Below are 16,207 nucleotides of genomic sequence, written 5' to 3'. Positions count from 1 at the left end.
AAATATCACCCAAAAATATATAAAAAAACATTTTTTTTCCTCAGTTTGGGCCGATCATATTCTTCTACATATTTTTGGTAAAAAAAAAATCGCAATAAGCGTTTATTGATTGGTTTGCACAAAAGTTATAGCGTCTACAAAATAGGGGATAGTTTTATGGCATTTTTATTGATAATTTTTTTTTTACTAGTAATGGGGGCAATCAGCAATTTTTATTGTGACTGCAACGTTATGGCGGACATGTCGGACATTTTTGACACATTTTTGGGACCATTGTCATTTATACAGCGATCAGTGCGATTACAAATGCACTGATTACTGTGTAAATGACACTGGCAGTGAAGGGGTTAACCACTAGGGGGCGGGGAGGGGTTAAGTGTGTCCTAGGGAAGTGATTCTAACTGTAGGGGGGATGGGCTAGCAGTGTCACTACGCTGATCACTGCTCCCGATGACAGTGAGCTGTGATCAGTGACACTTGTCACTAGCCAGAATGGGGAGATGCTGTTTACATCAGCATCTCCCCGTTCGTCCTCTCTGTGAGGCGATCGCGGGTATGCCCGCGGCGATCGAGTCCGCGGGACCCGCAACCCGACTCACGGAGCTCCTGGCCGGCGTGCACGCAATGGCATGGCGGGGAATTTAATTGGACGTACCTGTAAGTCCATTTGCTCAGCTGTGCCATTCTGCCGACGTACATCGGCGTGCGCCGGTCGGGAAGTGGTTAACGGCCTTTTGCTAGACATTGCCAATCTGGTTGCTTGTTAACTGTTACCATCCATATCATTATACATTTACATACGGGTTAGTCGTAAAGCCAACAATAACTACATTTATTTTTGGATGGTCTTCAGCTTCATTCTACTTTACTTTACACACACGGCAACCTATGAGAGTTCTGTTTATAGGGTCCACCTGAGCACGATCACTGCACATGATCTCTGGATACCCACTTCCTTTTATCTTGGTTTAGGACAGTTATTCTTTATACATATATACTTTATATTACTTTATACTTTATTCTAAATTATTTATTCTCTGATAATACACCTATATGAGAATTTTGAGATTTATAGTTCATAACTGTCCAATAAGCACGGTTTTGATCTTTGTGCAAAATGTTTTTATATGTCGATATGTCCATTCATTTTTATTTTTTACATATTATTTTCTATACATGTTAGTTTATGAATATCCTGCATTGAATGATTGTTTAATTGACATACTTGTGTTTTTCTTTAGACTATGGGCTACATTGTTGTGAATGACTGGGATCTGGTGCTTCATATTAGGATTAGTCTCCTCTTTTTGTATATACACATATGCATGCTATGTTTTGTCAATTGAGATCTCAGCACCTGTTGCTTGGTTCATTTCATCTTTTTCCTACAATAGAAGTCAATATGCTAACTAATATCTAGCCCAATCTAATTAAACATTTGGGTAGTTATATCACATTATTATCGCTATATTACTTTCTTTTTCGTTTTCGATGGTTTCACACACACATACTGGCATTATTTTGCCACACTGTTCACGCTTTAGGCTAAGCCCTTAAATTTATATTAATATACACTTTCATGCAGGTTAAACTCATATGGACACACTTTATGATATATACTTACTATTATTTATTTCATAGTTACCATTTTTTATTTTTTCGTCCTTTGCTCTTTATGGGGTTTAGGTCATTCATCTTATTTTTTCACATATTCTTATTATCATTATTTTTCACTCCACCCAGAGGGTCTTTTGGACATCACTCTCTCACTTTTGTCTCCACATGTAACTGTTTCACATCCTCAGATTCTATACATATATATAAATTTTGTATATATTCTTGTCATTATTCATTTAACATTACTATTCACATGATACTGTTCTTATTTTCTTACAGCAGTTTCATTAGTCTCAAGTGACATATACAGTGATATCCTCATTTGCACAAAGGTCCCACTTAATTTGTTTTGTTTTTTTTTTTCTTCTTTTCTCATTTTTTTTCATTTCATTCTGCTTTTTATTAATTTACATTCAACTTTCACTAACTTAAGTTATTGCATTTATTTTCCCATTAACCGTTTTTTCTGTTGCTTATACACCACATGATCATGGTTTTCCATGTTCGCCAGTTATGAGTAAGCACTTAGTATAAGTGTGAAACGTGTCAGCTGTTGTTCTGTACCACTCTGCTGCGGTGTCTTGTGTACTTTATGATCCTGATCTACAATCATTTAGAAACTTCCATCAGTGTGCGGCTGTCTAGAGTTTTTCTGCCTATTCCTATCCGTACATGCATTAGCCAGCCCCTGGGGCTCTTTCTTCTCTGGAGGTGAAGGTTTTATATTGGTGGATCTACCTGAGCGGTGGAGTTTATCTCGTCATACCAATTTTTGTTTCTCAAAATTTTAGAACACATGGCTACATATTGGGTATTGTCCATAAGGACAATATTGCCCCCTTTATCTGCTGGCTTAATTGTGATAGATGTATTATCACTTAAGGATTTTAAGGCCTGTTTTTCTGGCATACTGATCTAGGGGAGTGGATATTAAGTTTGTCAATCTCTCCATTGACCAACTTCAAAAATGCCGCAATGTTGTGATTTGAACTAGGGTGTGGAAATAGCACCGATTTTTTTTTTTTAAGTTTAGACCCAGAAGATGGGTCTTGAATTGTACCTGCTACAGCTTCCTGTGATAAAGAGAGAACCTTTAGTAGATCGATACAATGGATCAAATCCATAGTGTCACTTTCCTCTATAAGAGAAACCAGCTGATCAACAGCTCTGTTTTCAGTTGGTGTAAGCCTGTCCCCCTGGTTTGTGATACATATTTTTAAGGATCAGTTTCTGTGCAAATAGTTGAAGGTCTTTAACAAATTCAAATTTATCAACATTTTCATTTGGACGGAAACCCAGGTCTTTTTGAAGTATCTGGCCTTCCTCAAAAGAGAGCGTTTACAATGAAAGATTAATTACAAGGTCACTTGGGAATCGACTGCAGTAGATTTTACAGATGATTGCCCACATTCATCATCTAAGCAATATATAACACATTTGGCAGATATTTGGGACCATTCACATTTATACAGCGATCCGTGCTATAAAAATGCACTGATTACTGTATAAATGTGACTGACAGGGAAGGGGTTAACACTAGGGGGTGATCGAGGAGTTAACCGTGTTCCTAGGGAATGTTTCTAACTGAAGGGGGAGGGGACTCACAAGGGGAGGAGACCGATCAGTGTTGCTCTGTACTGAGAACACAGATCGGTCTCCTCTCCTCTCTGACAGGACGTGGATCTGTTTGTTTACATACACAGATCCACGTCCTGCCGTGTTACCAGGCAATCGCGTGTGCATCGGGTGCCCAGTGACACGGCAGGCGCGCGCGATTGCCATTGGCAGCGCACGCGCACCCCTGGTGGGTAGGGAAGGCGAGGGCGTCATATGACGCCCTCCCAGAACGAGAGCCACGCCGCCTGGCGGTCATATGACAGCCAGCGGGTGGCAAACGGTTAAGCAGACTGTGATTGTCTATTGTTGTGACTTAGATGAAGATCAGATCACATTTGATGACCAATTTGTGCAGAAATCCATATCATTCCAAAAGGGTTCACATACTTTTTATTGCAACTGTACATGCTCCCCAAGATCCCCTCTAGCACCCCAAGAAGTAGAAATGTATGGTGAGAAGAAAGAGAGCTGGGCTTGTCAATTGTTGAAAACCTGAATACCCACCCCCCATATGTAAGCAGATAATAACCGCACACAGACATCCAGCAGTCTCCAACCCACCCCCACCCACCACATGCAGGGAGAAAAAAAAGGGGGGAAACCCTTACAGCTGCCAAACACCTCAGTGGAACTGCAGTGTATGAAGCATAACACAAGCCGTGTCTATGGGCATTGCAGGTGGAATACTAGTGACAGTCTCAGATTGGTGTAGCATGCTCGACACCCATAATGACAGGCCTACTGTGTGCAGTTCTGTGTGTGGGTCCGGATAGGATCCCGATGGGCCGCAAAGCCAGTGAGGGGGGAGGAACAAACAGGGGGAACAGTAGAGGCCAGTAAACAGACATTAGGGAAGGGTGTGGAGTCCATTGGGTAGGCAAAAATGAACCGGATACCCAAGCTGGAGGCAGTACAGTAGGTATGCAACTCACGTGTAGCTCCTCTCAGGATCACATCTACGGATCGCTCACCCTAAGCAGCGTCTGATCCCCCTGTCAACATCTCGATGAGCAGCATGGCAGTCCTGATAAGGTTCCCCGAGGTACTGGATGAGGATCTCTGCTGGGCAAAGGATGCAGCCAGTTCTGCAGTGGAATCGCCTCCATCTTCAGAAATGCGAACATGTTAGGAAAATCTGTATAGCGCCTCAGGATGAACAAGGAGCCACCTTTGCAGACGATCAGCTGTAGAGGTGTCAGGGCTGGGCTCAGCCCTTCCTTCTCTGAGCTGGCCTCTCAGCTGTCGGCTAATTGCCAGCTCCTTTCTCTCCACAGTGACTCAGCTGTTGATGATCTGCTCGTCAGTCCTTCCTACTTAACGCAGTCCAGCTCACTTCATCTCTGCCTTCGCCTTTGGTCACATCTCACAGACTTTCTCCTGCGTTCCTGTTGAAGACTTGCTCAGCTGACATCCCTTCTGGCTCCTGATTCTGCTTGCTGTACTACTACGTTGCTCTCTGGCTCTCTGACATTGGCATTGGCTGACTACCCAATCTGGTTACTGAACTCTGGCTATGTATTGACTACGCTTACTCTGTTTACCTTTTTATTATTATTAAACAAGTGTGATTAACTGTACTTCTGTCTCGTCTGATTCATGGTTTCTGACAAGAGGGAAGCCCCAATGATACTGCAGCGCTCCTCTGCAGGGTCTGCCGTGATATATCCAGAAAAATGGAGATATATGCACTATCAAAGTCTATTTGGCCCTTGAGCCAGGCAGCTCTCATGATCTGCTCCTTCTGGCAGTAACGATGCAAGAGGTACATCACATCACATGGATGATCCTGGTCTACCAGCTTGGGACCGAGCGCCCTGTGCACTCTGTGAAGTTCCATGTTAGCTGGTGAGTCTGAGTCCAAAATTTTTTGCAGGATCGCTAGGACCGTCTCTGCTAAGTTCTCAGGGCCAGTTTCCTCTGGTAACCCCCAGATCCGCAAATTGTTTTGGCGGCTCCTGTTCTCCAAATCTTCCGCGTGGAGCTGCACCTCTGCCAGATGGTCTTGGTGGAGGGAGTGAGCACGCCTTATCTAGGTAACCTGGGCTTCCAAGTCGCTCACTGCCGACTCCCCCATGTTCATTCTGTCATCCAGGCTGTGAACCTCTGAGCGTAACTGTTGGAAATCCCGTCAGTGCTGATCCTCCACCTGCATCACCAGTGCCTTCAGGTCTGCTTTCACGGAGAGAGCCCGCAACAGAGCTCTGATATCTGCATTGGCCTGTGAAGGTTGCGTAGGGAGCCCAGGGCTGCTCGGGGTGCTGGGCGAAGGATCCAGGAGAGCAGGTAGTCCTGCCAAGGAGTTGTGTACTGAGTTTTGCAAGGCTGCCATTGAAGGAGAGGGCAAAGATGGAGGCCAAAGATAGCCACGTGCCTCCCCAGGAAGTGCCGTCGGAACTGAACAGGGTAAGTCTTGAAAGAAACGGCTGATCTGTGCCGCTGGTGCTGCTTTAGAAGAACCCCTGGTCTTCCTTCTCTTATGGTAGCACATGACCGGTAGAGGAATAGCTGAAAAAGGGCATATTAGCCTGATTAAGTGGGTCAGGAGTCTGGAGCTCTAGCAATGAGTGTCTTCACTCCGCCATGTCCAAGCCACACCCCCGTTGTTTGCTTGTTTTAAAGAACCTTTACAAAATGTGTGTGGAGTTCAAGAGATTGTCAAGCACTTGAATTGTCCGCACAATTGCAGTCCATTTTTAATACATAAGGAAGACCCTCACCATGCCAACATCCAAAATATATATTTAAGGATTGACCTAGTCAAAAAATTTGCAGGCTTTGTGGGCACATAATGAGAGAGAGAATCAATAAAGTATACATTTATTACAACATAGTTAAAAAACATATAAACATCACACAAACAACACCCTGTAGGGACACAGTTACCAGTTACCCAATAATGCAGTTATAGAGGACTGGACCTACAATACAAAGATTAATTTAATACTGTATAAAGGTAAAAGAAACATTTCTGATACAGTAATGCCTCTAAAAACTTGTTAGTCGACACTTTTCACTAAAATATTAGCTTCCTCAGAACAGATACTGGGTAGGTGCTGGTATTTTTAAAAACAAGAAAGTTGATGTGTAAGTATTTAATGTAGTATATATCTATATAAGTATAAATTATGATTGTTACAACATTTCTCCAGGAGCAGTACATATACACAGAGACCAACTACATATAAACATAACAACGTGTATGCTTGTCTAATAAACATGTGGCTCAACGTGTGGGAGAACGTGACCAAACTGACAAACAGCCGAAAAAACTAAATTGCATATGGGTGTCTAAAGTAGTGGGATACACATATATCATGTGGTATATAGTAGATACCACTAATTAAGACAAAAAAACAACAAACATATGCATTATAGATTAAGGTGCTACTATAAAGGTCCCCCAATTCAAAGACCGATTTATACTAGATTAGCTCTCACCTGGTATATAGTAGTCATGTATAGGTATTTGAGTATAAATCACACACAGCGGTAAGTGGTCACAAATTCCCACTATAAGCACGTTCAATACAATATCTAAAAATAAACCAAGTCAATAATTAAATATTGACCCTTTAGATAGGGTATATATATAATAAAGAAAAGTTGCAAAAGAAGATATCCAGAAAGTATATACGAATGGTACTTACCAATAGTACCAAGAGATGGCTCATGGATACTGGACCAAGTTATTAAATGGATAAGTATACAGTCCCCTTAAGTATAGAGGTGCATGGAATATGTTAGGAAAGGTTTCACCTGCTGGTGGCACTGTTAGACCTTTGGCTTGCAGTACTGGTGTCAACCAGCGGGTGTCTCCTGGTAGTCTGGAACTGTCAGGAGAGGTTTCACCTGCTGGTGGCACTGTCTGATCCTTGGGCCGCAGTACTGGTGTCCACCAGCGGGTGTCTCCCAGCAGTGTGGAGCCGACATTATCTCCTACGATCAGGCGTCACCTGAGGCTGATTGCAGGAGATGTGTTTTAATACCCTACAAGCACTTACACACTTGCCTTGGTATTGTCCTTGAGCCCTGACCTGTACCTGCAATCCTCTCTACCTTATAGCTGAACCCTGTAGCTGAACCCTGTAACCTGAACCTGGAACCTAAACCTTGTGGGCACAAGACCGCAAACACTTAGCCAGTGATTAGATAGATGTACACAGAAAGTGGAGAGATACATAGAGCAGTATAATGACACAAAACAGCCATTTTTTCGGGAGAAGTGATTTTAATAATGCTTAAAGTGAAACAATAAAAGTGTAATATTCCTTTAAATTTTGTATCTGGGGGGGGTGTCTATAGTATGCCTGTAAATGGGCGCATGTTTCCCGTGTTTAGAACAGTCTGACAGCAAAATGACATTTCAAAGGAAAAAAAGTCATTTAAAACTACTCGCGGCTATTAATGAATTGTCGGTCCGACAATACACATAAAAGTTCATTGATAAAAACGGCATGGGATTTCCCCACAGGGGAACCCCGAATCAAAATTTTAAAAAAAATGGCGTGGGGGTCCTCCTAAATTTCATACCAGGCCCTTCAGGTCTGGTATGGATATAAAGGGGACACCCCCCAGGTACAAAATTTAAAGGAATATTACACTTTTATTGTTTCACTTTAAGCATTATTAAAATCACTGCTCCCGAAAAAACAGCCATTTTTAAAACTTTTTTTTGCATTGATCCATGTCCCCTGGGGCAGGACCCAGGTCCCCAAACACTTTTTATGACAATACCATGCATATAAGCCTTTAAAATTAGCACTTTTGATTTCTCCCATAGACTTTTGAAGGGTGTTCCGTGGCTTTCGAATTTGCCGCGAACACCCCAAATTGTTCACTGTTTGGCGAACTGGAAAACAGCCGATGTTCGAGTCGAACTCACTCGAAGCTCATCCTTAGCGGAAAATAGTGCAATGACATATCCCACAAATGCAAAACAAATATACATCAACATCATGGATCCCCGAAAACAGGAAACTCCCACCAGCAAACAACCGGCAAGCTCGCGACAAGATAGACATACAGATAATTGAAAAAATAAACACATATATATAAAAAAAATATATATATATAAACCCACATGGGGCCACTATGGCCAGACCAGAAGACGGTTCCGTTACATCCTGTAACAGATCAGTACAGACCGCAAAATGAACAGATATCCTCCCATGAAGAGAGAGATATGAGTATTTTTGAAGAAAAGGCTTGTAGCTAATAGCATCATTGAGGCCAGGGGCAGTGGTAGCAGCCAGAGTGTGAATCCATTTAATTTCCCTTTATAGAATCTTTTTATCATGATTACCAGCTTGAGAGTTCATTGGAATGTGTTCTAATGCTGCAGATTTTACTACACTGCTGTCACCAGCATGCATTTGATTTACATGTCGTCCTATAGGTGTCAGCAGTTGATTACTGTTGATGTAATATATGATCCTTGATTCAACACCAAAAAGCTTGTTTGGTTTTTGCCCACTTAGAAACTATCACATTCACAAAACATAATGTACAAAACGCCCTCCGTCTGGTGGTTGACGTGGTCTATCATAGAGTGTAATCTGCCGTTTGGCAGATACATTGCATGCTTTTCATATACAGTGGGGATGGAAAGTATTCAGACCCCCTTCAATTTTTTAACTCTTTGTTATATTGCAGCCATTTGCTAAAATCATTTATCATTCGAAGTTCATTTTTTTTCCTCATTAATGTACACATAGCACCACATATTGACAGAAAAATATAGAATTGTTGACATTTTTGCAGATTTATTAAAAAAGAAAAACTGAAATATCACATGGTCCTAAGTATTCAGACCCTTTGCTGTGACACATTTAACTCAGGTGCTGTCCATTTCTTCTGATCATCCTTGAGATGGTTCTACGCCTTCAGTTGAGTCCAGCTGTGTTTGATTATACTGACTGGACTTAATTAGGAAAGCCACACACCTGTCTATATAAGACCTTACAACTCACAGTGCATGTCGGAGCAAATGAGAATCATGAGTAGGGATGAGCCGAACACCCCCCTGTTCAGTTTGCACCAGAACATGCGAACAGGCAAAAAATTTGTTTGAACACGCGAACACCGTTCAAGTCTATGGGACACGAACATGAATAATCAAAAGTGCTAATTTTAAAGGCTTATATGCAAGTTATTGTCATAAAAAGTGTTTGGGGACCTGGGTCCTGCCCCAAGGGACATGTATCGATGCAAAAAAAAGTTTTAAAAACAGCCATTTTTTCGGGAGCAGTGATTTTAATAATGCTTAAAGTGAAACAATAAAAGTGTAATATTCCTTTAAATTTCATACCTGGGGGGTGTCTATAGTATGCCTGTAAAGGGGTGCATGTTTCCCGTGTTTAGAACAGTCTGACAGCAAAATGACATTTCAAAGGAAAAAAAGTAATTTAAAACTATTTGCGGCTATTAATGAATTGCCGGTCCGACACTACATATAAAAGTTCATTGATAAAAATGGCATGGGAATTCCCCACAAGGGAACCCCAAACCAAAATTTAAAAAAAACTGACGTGGGAGTCCCCCTAAATTCCATACCAGGCCCGTCAGGTCTGGTATGGATATTAAGGGGAACCCCAGCCAAAATTAAAAAAAAAAACGGCGTGGGGTCCCCCTCAAAATCTATACCAGACCCTTCAGGTCTGGTATGGATTTTAAGGGGAACCCTGTGCCAAAATTTAAAAAAAAATGGCGTGTTATCTCCCCAAAAATCCATACCAGACCCTTATCCGAGCACGCAACCTGGCAGGCCGCAGGAAAAGAGGGGGGGACGAGAGAGCGGCCCTCCCTTCTGAACTGTACCAGGCCACATGCCCTCAACATTAGGAGGGTGCTTTGGGGTAGCCCCCCAAAACACCTTGTCCCCATGTTGATGGAGACAAGGGCCTCATCCTCACAACCCTTGCCCGGTGGTTGTGGGGGTCTGCAGGCAGGGGGCTTATCGGAATCTGGAAGCCCCCTTTAACAAGGGGACCCCCAGATCCTGGCCCTCCCCCCTGTGTGAAATGGTAAGGGGGTACAAAAGTACCCCTACCATTTCAAAAAAAGTGTCAAAAATCTTAAAAATGATAAGAGACAGTTTTTGACAATTCCTTTATTTAAATGCTTCTTCTTTCTTCTTTCTTCTATCTTCTTTCTTCTATCTTCTATCTTCCTTCGGTTTCTTCCTCCATCTTCTTCTTCTTTTGGTTCTTCTGGTTCTTCCTCCGGTGTTCTCATCTGGCATCCTCCTCCTCGGCGCCGGTGTCTTCTTCCCTTCGTCTTCTCGGGCCGCACCACATCCAGCATGGTGGGAGGCTCCCGCTGTGTGACGCTTCTCCTCTTCTGACGGTTCTTAAATAATGGAGGGCAGGGACACCCGGTGACCCCTCCCCCCTCTGATGCAGGGTGACTTCCCTGCTGCCCCCTTCTGATGTCATGGGGAATGCCACAGGGAAGTCCCCGTCAAGTCCCTGTGCATCAGGGGGGGGGGTCACCGTGTGGCCCTGCCCTCCATTATTTAAGAACCGTCAGAAGAGGAGGAGCATCACACAGCGGGAGCCTCCCACCATGCTGGATGAGGAGCGGCCCAGAAGACAAAGGGAAGAAGACGCCGGCGCCGCGGAGGAAGATGCCAGACAAGAACACTGGAGGAAGAACCAGAAAAACCAGAAGAAGTAGAAGATGGAGGAAGAAACCGAAGGAAGATAGAGGATAGAAGATAGAAGAAAGAAGAAAGAAGAAGCATTTAAATAAAGGAATTGTCAAAAACTGTCTCTTGTCAGTTTTAACATTTTTGACACTTTTTTTGTGAAATGGTAGGGGTAGTACCCCCTTATCATTTCACACAGGGGGGAGGGCCGGGATCTGGGGGTCCCCTTGTTAAAGGGGGCTTCCAGATTCCAATAAGCCCCCCACCCGCAAACCCCCACAACCACCGGGCAAGGGTTGTGGGGATGAGGCCCTTGTCCCCATCAACATGGGGACAAGGTGTTTTGGGGGGCTACCCCAAAGCACCCTCCCAATGTTGAGGGCATGTGGCCTGGTACGGTTCAGGAGGGGGGCACTCTCTCGTCCCCCCCCTTTTCCTGCGGCCTGCCAGGTTGCGTGCTCGGATAAGGGTCTGGTATGGATTTTTGGGGAGACCCCATGCCATTTTTTTAAAAAAAAATTGTCCAGGGTTCCCCTTTATATCCATACCAGACCTGAAGGGCCTGGTATGGAATTTAGGGGGACCCCCACACCATTTTTTTTTCAATTTTTGTTCGGGGTTCCCTTGTGGGGAATTCCCATGCCGTTTTTATCAATGAACTTTTATGTGTATTGTCGGACCGGCAATTCATTAATAGCCGTGAGTAGTTTTAAATGACTTTTTTTCCTTTGAAATGTAATTTTGCTGTCAGACTGTTCTAAACACGGGAAACATGTGCCCCTTTACAGGCATACTATAGACACCCCCCAGGTATGACATTTAAAGGAATATTACACTTTTATTTTTTCACTTTAAGCATTATTAAAATCACTGCTCCTGAAAAAACAGCCGTTTTTAAAACTTTTTTTTGCATCGATCCATGTCCCCTGGTGCAGGACCCAGGCCCCAAAACACTTTTTATGACAACAACTTGCATATAAGCCTTTAAAATTAGCACTTTTGATTTCTCCCACTTTTAAAGGGTGTTCCGCGGCTTTCGAATTTGCCACGAACACCCCAAATTATTCGCTGTTCGGTGAACTGGCGAATAGCCGATGTTTGAGTCGAACATGAGTTTGACTCAAACACGAAGCTCATCCCTAATCATGAGGTCAAAGGGACTGCCTGAAGAGCTCAGAGACAGAATTGTGGCAAGGCACAGATCTAGCCAAGGTTACAAAAAATTTCTGCTGCACTTAAGGTTCCTAATAGCACAGTGGCCTCCATAATCCTCAAATGGAAGATGTTTGGGATGACCAGAACCCTTCCTAGAGCTGGCCGTCTGGCCAAACTGAGCTATCGGGGGAGAAGAGCCTTGGTGAGAGAGGTAAAGAAGAACCCAAAGATCGCTGTGGCTGAGCTCCAGAGATGCAGTCGGGAGATGGGAGAAAGTTGTAGAAAGTCAACCATCACTGCAGCCCTCCACCAGTCGGGGCTTTATGGCAGCGTGGCCCGGCGGAAGCCTCTCCTCAGTGCAAGACACATGAAAGCCCGCATGGAGTTTGCTAAAAAAACACCTGAAGGACTCCAAGATGGTGAGAAATAAGATTCTCTGGTCTGATGAGACCAAGATAGAACTTTTTTACCTTAATTCTAAGTGGTATGTGTGGAGAAAACCAGGCACTGCTCATCACCTGTCCAATACAGTCCCAACAGTGAAGCATGGTGATGGCAGCATCATGCTGTGGGGGTGTTTTTCAGCTGCAGGGACAGGACAACTGGTTGCAATCGAGGGGAAAGATGAATGTGGCCAAGTACGGGGATATCCTGGATGAAAACCTTCTCCAGAGTGCTCAGGACCTCAGACTGGGCCGAAGGTTTACCTTCCAACAAGACAATGACCCTAAGCACACAGCTAAAATAATGAAGGAGTGGCTTCATAACAACTCTGTGACTGTTCTTGAATGGCCCAGCCAGAGCCCTGATTTACACCCAATTGAGCATCTCTGGAGAGACCTAAAAATGGCTGTCCACCAATGTTTACCATCCAACCTGACAGAACTGGAGGGGATCGGCAAGGAGGAATGGCAGAGGATCCCCAAATCCAAAAACTTGTTGCATCTTTCCCAAAAAGACTCATGGCTGTATTAGATCAAAAGGTGCTTCTACTAAATACCGAGCAAAGGGTCTCAATACTTAGGACCATGTGATATTTCAGTTTTTCTTTTTTAATAAATCTGCAAAAATGTCAACAATTCTGTGTTTTTCTGTCAATATGGGGTGCTGTGTGTACATTAATGAGGAAAAAAAATGAACGTAAATGATTTTAGCAAATGGCTGCAATATAACAAAGAGTGAAAAATTTAAGGGGTCTGAATACTTTCCGTCCCACTGTATCTATGGACAACAAGCGCATGAACCACATTGCTGGGTTCCTCTCGAGGTGGTATCTTCCCTGGCTGTCTCAGTAAAATGACTCTGTGTCATTCTGTCCCTGAGTGATCTTGCCCTCCTAAATGTAATGTTGGGTTTAGAACCTGTATATTTGCAAAGGATGGGATCATTGATAAGGAGATACCAGTGTTTCTTAGGTATTTCTCGTATACATGAGTGTTGACGGGTATAGGTGTAGCACTCACCCCCGTAGGAGCTGCTGATGAATGTTTAATCCTTTACTCTGCCTATCAACCCCAAGAACAGATTCAACCCCTCTGGCACACCTGTATAGTGATGTTAGTGTGAGACCTAACAGTAAGGAGAAACACAGTAATGGTACACCACACAGTATATTTACCATATCCTTGGAACCCGTCACTTCACTGGTTGCAGTAATAGATATAGTCTCACACCAAATGTATATTAACCACGTAAGAAGTTTACTGAGAAGATACTTAGCATAATAATCAATGTGGTAACTTAGATATGGAGAATGACAGTAGATAACAGTCAATATGAACATGGAATGGATAATTCAATACCCAACATAAAGATGTGCACGCAGACAGGCACACAGTAAGACAGACGCTCAATATCTCAAATACTTATAATGAGCGCCTTGCCACTGACCTCCAAGCATGCACACCAAATCTGCAATAATGGTTATGAACACACATTAGTACAGCACAATGAATATATTCTATGCTCGAGGGCTCCCCCTAGATTGCAATGCAATGTTCCCAATGCAAGGTGCTTTGTGAAAAATTATAGAAATCCCTTGTTCTTCTTTCTTCAGCTAGCTCAAAGTGTTAAACTGCAGCATTTGAAAATCCAACAGAGAGACAAGTAGACAGTAGACTGTAGATTGGATAATGTGTTAATAGCTGTGTACTTGTGACAAAAAGGCAATTATAATAATTCCTCCTTAGCGGTGGATGTGTTGCAACATTAACTTCACAGCACATGGAGAGCAAGCATGCGATTCTGCTGTACGCAGGCTATATGTAAGTGAGAATACTTCTGTGGGAAGTCCCACCAGCAGTCTTTAGCTATGTAACACGGTAACAATACACTCCTCAGAGGCCAAACGATTCCGCTGCGCGCCTTCCAGGCCACAGTCTGTTGGTCACACACAGACCTCCCTGCAGGCAGGCTTTGAATGGCATCCCAAGAGGCCACGCTGCCCCTTTTATTTGCCTACACAGCAGTCTGTTCTCTGACCTGGCATTATGGGTAGATGAACTGGGCATTGTGGGTAGGTAGGTCACAGACTGAGTTTTAGCACTTGAGTCACTTCCTCATTCACTACATCTTCCACAATGCTTTGCAGCGTGGCTTTAGTGAAACCAAACAAAAGTCTTAATAGCATTAAATAGAAAGGACATTAGAGGGAGACAAACTCTTATTTAACTAGTTGCTGACCGGCGCACGCCGATGTACATCAGCACAATGGCACAGGCAGGCATAAGGGCTTACCTGTACGTCCCTGCCTACCTGCGGGCAGGGGGTCCAATCGGACCCCCCGGTGCCTGCGGCAGTCGGATTACCGTAAGGAGCGATCCGAGGTGAGGGGGAGGCCACTGATTCATGGCCACCCCCTCACAATCGCTCCTGGCGAATGGAATGCTTCCTCTGCTGCTGTAATGTAAATGGCGGCAGAGGAAGTGATGTCATCTCTCCTCGTGAAGCCTTTTCGTTCCGGCTTCCGAGGAGAGAAGACATCAAATAAGTCTGCACCAACACTAAACTTACAGTAGAACACTCTAGGCACACTTTTCACCCCCCGATCACCCCCCTGTACCCCCTGTCACAGTGACACCAATAGCAGTTTTTTTCTGATTATTGCATTGGTGTCATTTTGTGACAGTTATAAGTGGTAGGGCAGTTAGTGTTAGGCCCCTTTAGGTCTAGGGTACCCCCCTAACCCCCCCAATAAACTCTTAACCCCTTGATCCCCCCTCCACCAGTGTCACTAAGCGATCATTTTTCTGATCGCTGTATTAGTGTCACAGGTGACGCTAGTTAGGGAGGTAAGTATTTAGGTTCGCCGTCAACGTTTTATAGCGTCAGGGACCCCCATATACTACCTAGTAAAGGTTTTAACCCCTGATTGCCCCCTAGGTAACCCTTTCACCAGTGATCAACATATAACTGTTACGGGTGACGCTGGTTAGTTAGTTTATTTTTTATAGTGTAAGGGCACCCGCCGTTTATTACCTAATAAAGGCTTAACCCCCTGATCGCCCAGCGGGTGATATCAGTTAGGTTTTAGGGTCAGATAGGGTCTGCGTCGCCCCAAGCAGCGTCAGGTTAGTGCCAGTACCGCTAACACCCACGCACACAGCATACACCTCCCTTAGTGGTATAGTTTCTGAATGGATCAATATCTGATCCGATAAAATCTATACTAGCGTCCCCAGCAGTTTAGGGTTCCCAAAAATGCAGTGTTAGCGGGATCAGCCCAGATACCTGCTAGCACCAGCGTTTTGCCCCTCCGTTAAGCCCAGCCCACCCAAGTGCAGTATCGATCGATCACTGTCACTTACAAAACACTAAACACACATAACTGCAGTGTTTGCAGAGTCAGGCTTGATCCCTGCGATCGCTAACAGTTTTTTAGTAGCGTTTTGATACAGTCGCTAACTGTCAGGAGCTTTTTTGCCTGTGAGTCTCACGAATCTAAGGTACACTAGTGAAGAGGCCTACACGTTTCTGAGCATGACAGATAGTGAAGAGGAAGTCACTCATCTGCCAGATTCAGGCTCAGAATACAAACCTGTAGACAGCAGCGGCTCCATGACAGATAGCTCTGACGACGGAGTTGTGGTCCCTGCCAAGGTCAGGCGTACCAGACCCCAATCTTCTTCTTCTGCTGTTGAGGTGCAAGAACCACAGGGCTCTCGTATGGAGCAG

Source organism: Aquarana catesbeiana, linkage group LG06, assembly GCF_042186555.1.
Source record: "Aquarana catesbeiana isolate 2022-GZ linkage group LG06, ASM4218655v1, whole genome shotgun sequence".
Classification (NCBI taxonomy): domain Eukaryota; kingdom Metazoa; phylum Chordata; class Amphibia; order Anura; family Ranidae; genus Aquarana; species Aquarana catesbeiana.
Note: the sequence above shows the minus strand (reverse complement) of the source record.